Source organism: Chenopodium album, chromosome 6 (assembly GCF_948465745.1).
Source record: "Chenopodium album chromosome 6, dcCheAlbu1.1, whole genome shotgun sequence".
Lineage (NCBI taxonomy): Eukaryota > Viridiplantae > Streptophyta > Magnoliopsida > Caryophyllales > Amaranthaceae > Chenopodium > Chenopodium album.
The window spans coordinates 41813346-41825719 of NC_137839.1; the positions used below are offsets into that span (position 1 = coordinate 41813346).

The window sequence follows — 12374 nt, forward strand, 5'->3', positions numbered from 1 at the left end:
CCAAAATAGTTGACGCTCGCCTCTTGTCTTGTGTCGTTTGCTTGATCATCACCCAGTCTTCTCGTTAACTGATAAGTGACTTTTATGTCACTTTTAGGGTGTTTATTGAGTCGTATTCCGACTTATTTTCTAATAATTTCACTATTTTATCCTTATTTCAATTATTTTCTTATTCTCGTCTTTTATTTTTATTTTGTGTATTTTTGCCCTTTTTATTAGTTTTTAGTTTATTTTTGTAGTTTTAGTTAATAATTTCCCGCTTCTCTCATTTTATTTATTTTCTTTTAGTTTCTAGTTTCTAGTTTATTTTATTTTATTTTATTTTATTATTTCTTTAGTTTTAGCATTTTATTTTATTTTATTTTACTTTATTTATCTTATTTTATTTTACTTTATTTATCTTATTTTATTTTATTTTATTTTATCTTCCGATTTCCCCTCGTGTTGTTTTTGGTTGTAGGTGTTCCGGGTTTCAAAGTCAAGTTTGTGTTCGGGGTCCAAGGTTCGAGCACAATTCACAAGCTTCCAAGCAACACCCTAGCTGCTGCCCTGTTATCCTTCACCACACAATCACCTTACCCTACACCACGACACAACATCAACAACACACAACCTCCCCTGCACTTCCCCTGCTCCCACCAGCAACACACCACCACGCAACACCAACAGCTACAACAACAAACACCAACACCATCTGCAACAACAATCTGCAATAACAACTCCAACAGCACCAATTTCAACCACCGCCGATCACCCCAATCCAACCATCAGCCGTTCTCACAGCCCAGCATCACCGCAACCAACACCACAGCCATCGTGCAACCCCACAACAACGACCAGCCCGCAACACCTGCTACGCCTCCCAATTAAACCACCAACACCACCGTCACCTCCCATTTCGCCACCAAACTGCCAACAATTACCACCTCCAATCAACAACAACCACCCAAATCACCACCAAATTACTCACCTCATAGCCGCGCAACTCATACCATCTCAAGCCTCCTCCGCGGCCGCGCAGCCCTGTCAGAAGGCGCACACAATTGGAGTCCAAATTCAGAGTCGACGCAGTAAGTTTGCGCGACCTCTGTGCGATGTCTGTGCGGGCGCGCAAATTATGGGTCAATCACGAGCTTCTCACGCGAGTTTTAATGAAAATTTAACGGCCTTGATTGATTGCTGGTTGATGAAGATGTCGGTGATGATGGTGTTTCGATTTGAGTCGTTGATAATGCGTGGTGGTGATGTTGATGATGAAATCAAGAGTAGGGAATTTAAGGAAGAAGAGAAGGGGAAATCGGGTCCGAGGTTTTGGGGGATTTGTGGGTTTATTTTAATTTCTTTTTCTTTTATTTTATTTTATTTTCTTAATTCTTTTTATATTTTCCTTTTCCTTTTCTTATTTCCTTACTCTTTTATTTTTCTTTTGTCTTTCCTTATTTTTCTCATTCTTTTATTTCTTTTATTTTTCTTAGTTTTATGAGCTTTGTATAAATACCCATTTTTGGGGTAATTAGAGGGAAGGGATTTTCCTATTTTTTCTTAGTTAGTTGAGGAGAGCTTCTCTCTCTTAGGGTTAGATTAGATAATTTTTAGAGAGATAAAGTAGATTATTGCTCAATTTTCTTCCAAGTAATCAATTTTGGTCAAGTTTAATTTCCAATCAAGCAATTCCTTCAAGTTTTCATCTTTCATTAATCCTCTCTCTAGTAATCTCTAATCCTTTCCTTTAGCTTTATTTATTTGCTTTATTGTTGCTTATTTTTGTTATCCTTTTAGTTTATCTATTTATTATTGTTTTCATTGTTCTTAATCATGTTTTGTTTTGTGTTTCTTGAATTTATTTTTGGTTTTGCTATTATGTTTAATCTCTCTTCTCTAGGCTAATTTCTTAGCTAGGGAAAGGGGGTGGAAAATATGTGTTGAATGTTGGATTAATGATGATGGTTGGATTGAATACATGCCTTAAATTGATGAAAGATATGATTTTTGATGGCTTGAGATTATTGTTACACTTTATTTGATTTCCCTCTAGTTTAAATGCATGAAAGTGATTTGAACTAGATTAAGATCACCTCTATTTTAATGATTGCATGAGAATGAGTTGTTAAAATTGATTTTTATGAATTGTGTTTCTTTATTCTCTTGATTTGCTTGTGTCTAATAGGATGCATGAGAATGATCCTAACTAGCATGGACTTCTTTCATTGATTTGCCTAGACTATTGCATGAGAATGAATTGTTTAGGTAGGACCTTGTGTTCTTTGGCATATGTTTCATGATAATCACCGTTATTCTCCTCTTTCTAGTCATGTTTGACACCCCCGAATCCCTAGCGTAATTTTCTATTGATTTTGTTCATCTTTATCTTTGCTTATTCGTAGTTTTAGTGCTTTTTATCCAATATATCAACAAAAACATTTCCCCTCTTGACTCTTGCATTAGTGATATTGATGTTGGACGAGTGAGCTTCCTTAGTGGTTCGACCCTTTACTTGCCACTAACTAGTTTAGTGTAAGTTTAGGCATTATAAATTGTTAATTTGATTAGGGTCGGTAGAACCAACGACCTACTTAACCTCGATCAAATTTTGGCGCCGTTGCCGGGGAAGCGGCTTGTTTAGCATTTATTTTTGCTATTGTTAGAGTCATTTCATTTGCTTTCTTTTTATTATTTTGCTTTTTCTAATCCTACTTGTCATTGCTAATCGTGTGCTTAGCTTTGTTGTATTCAAAGAGAGATATGGCAAGACAAGAGGATGACCTTCTTTTTAGGGAGTTTGGAAATCCGGAAGTCTATGAGCTCACGAGTGGTATACTTCTCCCAACCACCGAGTCTAATTTCACAATCCATCCACAATATGCTAGGATGGTACAAGTTGAGCAATTTTCCGGAAGTGCAAGTGAAGACCCCATTGAGCATTTGGACCGATTCCTTGAGTTGTGTGCAATGATGCAAACAAATGAAGTGAGCCAAGATTACATTCGTATGCATCTCTTTCGGCAATCTCTCACCGGAAGAGCAAAGAAATGGCTCAAGCTTTTGAAGCCCAACTCTCTCACCACATGGAAAGATGTTGCGAAGGCCTTTCTCAAGAGGTTCATTTCCGATGAGCAAACCGCAAAAATGAGGAGGAAGATAGCTTCTTTTGAGCAAGAACCGGATGAAACTCTTGGGGAAGCATGGGAAAGGTTTAAGGATATGATTAGAGCATGTCCTATCCATGGATTCAACCATAATTTGCTCATGAGATTCTTTTATGATGGCTTAGAGCCAATTTCAAGAACTAATCTAGATGCGGGTGCCGGCGGCCAATTGATTAAGATCCCTCAAAGCCAAGTTGAAGCTACAATTGAAGAGGTGGCTACTAGCTATTCTTGGGGAGGTCAAAGAAGGTCCCAAGGAAAGCAAGGTGATCTTAATGAGTTGGAGAGAGTCGGTCAACTTAAGCACATAGTTGAACTCTTGAATGAAGGTCTTTCCAAGTTGAACTCAAGTGTTGGCTTGGGTTCAAAACCGTCACAAATCATTGATTTCTCATGTGGTTGTTGTGGTGGGACGGATCATGATGCATCGTATTGTAGAGAGTTCAATCCCAAGCAAGGTGAGGCTTTGACTTTGAGGGAAGAAGAGTTTGTAACCCAAGCTCAATCTCAACAACTTCAACAACCTCCAAAACAAGAAAACTCCTACCTCCAAGATGAACCTCTTTTCAATCCTCTAACCGAAAATTTTTCTTACCCTTACATCCAAATGGGGAAATTTCAAGGTCAACATCATGACCAAAATCCTCAAGAGTATGAAGAAAAATCACCACCCGACCACACACAAACCCAAATTCTTCAACAACGTCAAATTCTCACTCAACAATTCCAAGAGATCAAATCTCACAATGAAGTTGTTGACTCCCAACTAGCCAACATTTCTTCTCTCCATTTAACCGCAAAACTCCCCTTACAATCATCTACTAACCCTTCATATGCTTATCATCTCGAAACTTGCAAGGAGGATGAAAGTAAGGAAGACAAGGTTGTGGAGGATGTGGTTGAGAAGAAGGTTCAAGAACAAAATGAGAAGCCATTAGATTTTAGTGAACCAAGCAAGTTTGAAGGCCCGGTTCCCTTCCCTTGTAGGCTAGTTGAGAATGTTGTTTTGAAGAGCCCTATGGCGGTGAGCGTATGTAGAGTTGATGTGGTCGATGGTGTGATGGATAATGAGAGCTTACCTCCATGTGATGGTAAGGTGACAATGAGGTATGATGACTTTCTTGAAGTTCCCGCTTGGTTTGAAGGCTCTCTTGAGGAAGGTGAGGTTACCCTTCCTAATATCGAGGATTCCAAGCTTCATCGCCCTTTTAGAAGGAAAAGAAAGAAGAGAGAAAAAAGAAGAAGAAACGACAAGAAGAAGAGAAAAAGAAAAGATGAGCCACCATTGGCTCTTGATTCATTCCCTCCTTTCCCTTGTGGTGATTTGAGACCTCAAGGAGTGCTAGTTCTCAAGCTTGGGGGCATCTATGATTCACTCCTCAAGTTGATGAGGGTGATGTTCTTTATTCCACCTTGAAGGAGGTGAAGGGTCAAGCTAGAGACCATAAACAAGCGCTTCCCGGGAGGCAACCCGGAGGATTTCTACCCTTTTCCCCCCCCTTTCTTTTTCTTTTTTGTTTTCTTTCTTTGTTTTCTTTTAATGTTTTCTTTTATGTCTTGTCTTGCCTTGTAGGTTGCATTTTGGAAGCTTGGAGCGGAGTGACATTTGGTGAACTCGATTTTATGCTCCATTATTCTTTTAAGCCAACCTCTCGGTGAGACCTTTCTTGTTTTCACTCTTTTAATTTTTCTTTGAGTGCTTAGTTTAAGGTTAGTTTAGGAAGAAGTTGAATGGTTCGAGGTTGTTTGCATTGGTTCTAAGGAACCTGGGATCGTTGATGTTGTTATCAACGGTCATTTGTATGACGATTGGGATTTACTTGAATTACATGCCTCATTTGTGAACCTTTTTATTTCTTCCTCTTGTTTTTGTGTTGTTTTTCCCTTTTATCTGACAAACATGGCTATGACGAGTTGAAATTATTTTGATTTGGAATTGCTCATTCATTTGGATTTGTGTGCCTTTCACGATGATGTGTCTTTGAATGCTTATCTTCCTAGTTGATGAGGGTTTACACGGTTTGAGAGTGCTTAAGGTTGAATTAGACACATTGTAAGCTAAGGTAGCCCGATTTAGAACTCTTGAGGACGTTTGAACCCCTAGTTCACGGGAAAGTGGTAAGATGGTGTTGCTCTCTATGGTGAATAGGATTCCCTTGGTTGGTATTTGCTTATTTCTTATCCCGTGTAAGCGTCATTTGTTCTAGCCTTCATCATTCTTGTGAGCGGCATTTAGGATCCTTAACTATGCATAACTTAATCCTTGTGTTGTTCTCTAGCTCCCAAGATCGTGACCAAGCAACTCTAGGGGAGGAAAAGGGCACCATTTTTCTCTTTTTTCTTTATCTTCTTTTTGTTTTGTTACTTATTTTGTTCTTATTTTGCATTTGCTCCTCTTGCCAACCCTTTGAGCCTATTCCCTTTCTTGATTATGAGCCACATTACAAGCCTTATGACCTTTCGTTTCCCTATCCCTTAGTTTGTGAAGCATTTCGGTTTAAGAGTTTGTTTTGTGTTGTAATAAAATGAGAAAGTATTATGCTCTTTGCACCAAGCAAGAAAGTAAATTGTATATATTGTTTGTAACAAAGCAAATGTTAAGAAAAAGCCGTCCAAAGTTTAAAAAAAAAAGGCAAGGAAAAAAAAAAAATCTAAACTAGTTTGGTTTCGTTTTCTTCCCTAGCTTTAGCATTGAGGACAATGCTTTGTTCAAGCTTGGGGGGGAGCGTTACGTCGTTTTTGTTTTTATTGAGTGTGGGTGTCGAATAAGCTTGGGGGAGATGGCATTATTGTTTTTTTTTTTTTTTTTTTTTTTTTTTTTTTTTTTTTTTTTTTTTTTGTTTGATGTTTGGTGATTTCTTGAGTTTGTTTTTGAGGTTTGATCACCCTTTTGCTTCACTTAGGAAATATCACCAAAATTTTCAAATTGTTGCCCCGCCTTGACCCTTAGCCTTACGTTACAACCCTAGTAAAGACCATTTGGCTTTAGAGGGGTGAGGTCAATGACCGGTGGAGGGAGATAGATTTCAACCCTATGGAGAGAGTTTGCATAGTTGAGATGTCGGGATGACCTTATGATTCCACATAAAAAATTCTTTTTCCGATTCCCTCGAGGAATCATGAGGAGCTAACTAAGGGATGATTTGAAGCTAGTGGAGAGAGCGTGGACCGTCTTGGATGGGGCTAGGGCGGAGAGTGAAATCATTAGTTCTCTATGCTTAGCTTAGGTTTGTCTCTTTCAACCATGAGCATCTTGGAACGTTTATTCCCTCATTTAATTAAGAAAGGTGAGCATTCTTTGGTGCATATCTCTATGTTTTGAGTCCAAATGGAGCATTTTCTATCTAAAAGCTTGTTTGGTTTCCTTAAGCCTTGTCATGTCATGTTGGTCGTGGTTGTGCTTGCTTTTTGTTTTTGTTTTTGTTTTTCTTTTTGTTTTACCTTGGTTTTGTTTAGAGTTGTGGGTTAAACTCTTAGGACACCCTCACGAGAGCACACTCGTCCTCTAGGGCGATCTAGGGGTTTAAAGGGCTTGTCTTTAGTTGCTAAAATTGACCGTGATTCCTACGAAAGTGAGTTAGTGTACATTCTTGTCTCCTTTAGTGTCTTAGCTTTGCTTGAATAAATCATTCTCCTTCTCCCGTGTTTTATGTTAATTTGCTCGAGGACGAGCAAAAGGTTAGCTTGGGGGAGTTTGATAAGTGACTTTTATGTCACTTTTAGGGTGTTTATTGAGTCGTATTCCGGCTTATTTTCTAATAATTTCACTATTTTATCCTTTATTTCAATTATTTTCTTATTCTCGTCTTTTATTTTTATTTTGTGTATTTTTGCCCTTTTTATTAGTTTTTAGTTTATTTTTGTAGTTTTAGTTAATAATTTCCCGCTTCTCTCATTTTATTTATTTTCTTTTAGTTTCTAGTTTCTAGTTTATTTTATTTTATTTTATTTTATTATTTCTTTAGTTTTAGCATTTTATTTTATTTTATTTTACTTTATTTATCTTATTTTATTTTACTTTATTTATCTTATTTTATTTTATTTTATTTTATCTTCCGATTTCCCCTCGTGTTGTTTTTGGTTGTAGGTGTTCCGGGTTTCAAAGTCAAGTTTGTGTTCGGGGTCCAAGGTTCGAGCACAATTCACAAGCTTCCAAGCAACACCCTAGCTGCTGCCCTGTTATCCTTCACCACACAATCACCTTACCCTACACCACGACACAACATCAACAACACACAACCTCCCCTGCACTTCCCCTGCTCCCACCAGCAACACACCACCACGCAACACCAACAGCTACAACAACAAACACCAACACCATCTGCAACAACAATCTGCAATAACAACTCCAACAGCACCAATTTCAACCACCGCCGATCACCCCAATCCAACCATCAGCCGTTCTCACAGCCCAGCATCACCGCAACCAACACCACAACCATCGTGCAACCCCACAACAACGACCAGCCCGCAACACCTGCTACGCCTCCCAATTAAACCACCAACACCACCGTCACCTCCCATTTCGCCACCAAACTGCCAACAATTACCACCTCCAATCAACAACAACCACCCAAATCACCACCAAATTACTCACCTCATAGCCGCGCAACTCATACCATCTCAAGCCTCCTCCGCGGCCGCGTAGCCCTGTCAGAAGGCGCACACAATTGGAGTCCAAATTCAGAGTCGAGGCAGTAAGTTTGCGCGACCTCTGTGCGATGTCTGTGCGGGCGCGCAAATTATGGGTCAATCACGAGCTTCTCACGCGAGTTTTAATGAAAATTTAACGGCCTTGATTGATTGCTGGTTGATGAAGATGTCGGTGATGATGGTGTTTCGATTTGAGCCGTTGATAATGCGTGGTGGTGATGTTGATGATGAAATCAAGAGTAGGGAATTTAAGGAAGAAGAGAAGGGGAAATCGGGTCCGAGGTTTTGGGGGATTTGTGGGTTTATTTTAATTTCTTTTTCTTTTATTTTATTTTATTTTCTTAATTCTTTTTATATTTTCCTTTTCCTTTTCTTATTTCCTTACTCTTTTATTTTTCTTTTGTCTTTCCTTATTTTTCTCATTCTTTTATTTCTTTTATTTTTCTTAGTTTTATGAGCTTTGTATAAATACCCATTTTTGGGGTAATTAGAGGGAAGGGATTTTCCTATTTTTTTCTTAGTTAGTTGAGGAGAGCTTCTCTCTCTTAGGGTTAGATTAGATAATTTTTAGAGAGATAAAGTAGATTATTGCTCAATTTTCTTCCAAGTAATCAATTTTGGTCAAGTTTAATTTCCAATCAAGCAATTCCTTCAAGTTTTCATCTTTCATTAATCCTCTCTCTAGTAATCTCTAATCCTTTCCTTTAGCTTTATTTATTTGCTTTATTGTTGCTTATTTTTGTTATCCTTTTAGTTTATCTATTTATTATTGTTTTCATTGTTCTTAATCATGTTTTGTTTTGTGTTTCTTGAATTTATTTTTGGTTTTGCTATTATGTTTAATCTCTCTTCTCTAGGCTAATTTCTTAGCTAGGGGAAGGGGGTGGAAAATATGTGTTGAATGTTGGATTAATGATGATGGTTGGATTGAATACATGCCTTAAATTGATGAAAGATATGATTTTTGATGGCTTGAGATTATTGTTACACTTTATTTGATTTCCATCTAGTTTAAATGCATGAAAGTGATTTGAACTAGATTAAGATCACCTCTATTTTAATGATTGCATGAGAATGAGTTGTTAAAATTGAGTTTTATGAATTGTGTTTCTTTATTCTCTTGATTTGCTTGTGTCTAATAGGATGCATGAGAATGATCCTAACTAGCATGGACTTCTTTCATTGATTTGCCTAGACTATTGCATGAGAATGAATTGTTTAGGTAGGACCTTGTGTTCTTTGGCATATGTTTCATGATAATCACCGTTATTCTCCTCTTTCTAGTCATGTTTGACACCCCCGAATCCCTAGCGTAATTTTCTATTGATTTTATTCATCTTTATCTTTGCTTATTCGTAGTTTTAGTGCTTTTTATCCAATATATCAACAAAAACATTTCCCCTCTTGACTCTTGCATTAGTGATATTGATGTTGGACGAGTGAGCTTCCTTAGTGGTTCGACCCTTTACTTGCCACTAACTAGTTTAGTGTAAGTTTAGGCATTATAAATTGTTAATTTGATTAGGGTCGGTAGAACCAACGACCTACTTAACCTCGATCACTAACTAAAGGCAATGGGATCTTGTTTTCTTCTATGAGATATTGAATGAGATTTTGAAACCTTTAGCATTCATCGGTGTTTTGACTATTTCCTTGATGGTACATGCAATAGGAATTGGGACCCCATCTTGAAGATCGCTTTTCAAGCGTTGGATCCTTGGTAGGGCCAATAGGTTTGATTAATCCTCGATCATAGAGACGATCAAAAGCATCATCATAGGTCATTCCAATGGGTGTGAACTCTGTTTTGGGTTTCTTTTTATATCCTTGATTATCCATAGCTAGGACACCGTTTTGGCTAAAGGTACTAACATTGTTACGAAAGTGGGCGTTTCTAGAAGAAGAAGGATTGTCGTTCTTCTTTCCTTTCCTGCCACTGTTGTTGCTATTGTTAGTAGCTTATTTGCTTTGCGAGGTCATCTTCGATCTCGATGCCTATGTCAAAAATGGAGTTGAAAGTATTAAAATTATGTTGATATTTTAAATGCTTCGAATACTTCTCTTGGAAATTCTTGATAAGCATCCTCATAGATTCTTTTTCAGAGGGCACCTCAATCATCTTAGCGGAAGCAAGTTTCCCTCCATTCAAAGGTACTAAAGAAAGAAATAAAGCCTTTATTCTCTGTTTGTCTTAGCATCTCAAGTTGTCTATAATCGGTTTTGACTAGAATATTACATTTATATCTATCAATGAAAGAGTTTACAATAGCATCCCAAGTAGAAGTTTTCTCTTTATCGAGAGAAAAGAACCATTGTTGACAAACGGCTTCAAGAGATAAAGAAAACAAGGAATGAAAGACTTTCCTATCAATCCCTTTAATGTTCATTATAATTTCAAAGGCTCTTAAGTGAAAATAAGGATTATCTGTTGCCTTGAACTTACGAAAGTCAGTGGCATTGAACTTCTGCGGAAAAGGCTCCTTGTCCACCGAGACCCCTTGCGAGCTAATGCCCTTGAATTTATAGTCATTAGATATCTTTCACAAGATCTATTGCATGAGCTCCCTTTGTTGTTGCTTCACAGGGTCATTGGTTTGGAGGATTAAAGCCTTCAACACCTTAGTCACGTCAGCCATTTGCTTCTTTAGTTCATTGACTTCTTCTTGACTTGCCATTATCTTCTTTACTTTTTGTTTCCGACTCACTGGTTTATCAAAAAGTTGAACTTGAATAAAGGTGTTGTCTTTGGTTAATCTCCCTTATCTCCTTTACCAAGTACCGTGGAAAGGGAAATTAGGGATATTCACTATTAATTATTTGACTCAAACTCTATTCAACATGAAATAGATGGAAGGATGAGAAAGCATGTAGAGAATGGAAAGATGATGTATATGGAGAGATGTGAAAACGTTAGGAATAACATGTACCGCAACTCAAATGATGGAAAAAACCGACTCATGCATGATCCGAAGACATGGTCATGGTGACACATACACAAAGTGTGTGCTAAGACTAGTGAGTGTAGGTGACATGCTTTGACTCCTGTGTAAGACCATGGGACTTAGTGTCTAGACTCAAATAAGGACTTAACTAAGGTATTGTTATTAATAAATTAATCGAACTGATTAGCAAACTATTTAATTAGACTCGTCGTGATGACTCGAGCAAAATGTTGAATTGTCGCCAAAGCAACAGGACTGTCGCCGCATTCTGCAGTGCAACGCCAGACGACAGAGTTGTCGCTCTGCGTTGCACAGCAGCGTGTGGTGCTGCAGCCCAAATTGTGGCGCCATTATTGGAGCATTAATCTGGGACTGCTTTCAGTATTTTTACTCTACGGGACATGCCTTAAGTCGTATTAAGTCAATTCTGATTAAATTATTAGACTTTAATTACTCAAATTAAGTAATTAATTAATTAAAAAAAGTCCTTTTAGTCATTAATCAGTTTATTTAGGGCTTAAACACAAGTCAAACAAACGGTTAGGAAAAACACATAGAGTATGCACAACAAATAATGCACAATTAGTCAAGTAGGCACAATATGATGTAATGAGTTTGCAGCTTAACCATGGCTCTAGTTCTCTAAAGTTCGGGATATGGGTTAGTCAAAGAGGGTCCATGGTTATTTGTCCAGATGCACCGCGTGGAAGCCCTACCTTTTGAAGGGTTAGCGCGAGTGGATGGGACACCGTGAGTTAAAAAACTCGCTTCCATGGTTTGGTGAATTCAACATTCTCGGATGTACCCTTTGTTGCACAGAGCGTTCAATCAGGTAGATAGAGCATGAATTCCCAGAGGGTTATGTCCATATGTAGAACACATATGGGTTTCACAAAAGTGAGGAAAACTGAATTAGGAAGTAGAATCGAGTAAGTAGTGCTAGAACTTGTCAAAATTTGAACTCATATTTCTGGCTCGGTATTGTAAGAACTTAGAGCCAGCGAACTGAGGTCGTCGCCGCAATATAGCTCTGTCGCCTGGCGACAGAAGTTTCTCTTGGCGATAGAGTCATATCATCGGTGACAAACTCTGTTTTCTAGATGCCAGTTCCTAAATGCCTCAGCAGCTTTCTGTGTTCGATAAAATTTTCCAATTTTTCGCAGCATTATTACGTTCCTAGTTGTGAAAGATATTCCTTAAATTTCCTACGTGTAAAAATCCTATGTTTTTAACTCAATACGGATGGTCTTTCCAATGAGATTTTTTTTTTATGCATATGATAATAATGTTAATCAAAATTACGCACATGAAATACTTAGAACTTTTCGAGTCTCATCCACTCATTCTAAATCATTGCTGAAATAAATTTCGGGAATTAAAATAGAAATCCTCCCAGCAGAGTCGCCAAAAACTGTTGGGAATATTTCAAGCATTACCCCAAACTTGAACCCCACTGTGATCATACACTTAAGCATGGTGGCGTCCAAAGGGAAGGAAGCAAGAGCAAAAGAGTCGCCAACAAGTTTTAGGAACTTGTAAACCGTTCACAGTGTGAAGGTTACACCCCTTAACGATCCAGGAGATCGTTAACTCTGATAGGTCTGGAACCATGACATGAAGTTCGGGGATGAAG

At 38.0% G+C, this 12374-nt stretch overlaps 1 non-coding gene across 1 annotated transcript; it reads right to left on the bottom strand.

Annotated features, from left to right (window-relative positions):
* Positions 1-3123: 3123 nt before the first annotated feature.
* LOC145637440 (small nucleolar RNA R71) lies at positions 3124-3230 on the bottom strand. Its single transcript, XR_014114225.1, has one exon. It is a non-coding gene; the product is annotated as a small nucleolar RNA R71 (small nucleolar RNA).
* Positions 3231-12374: the final 9144 nt, after the last annotated feature.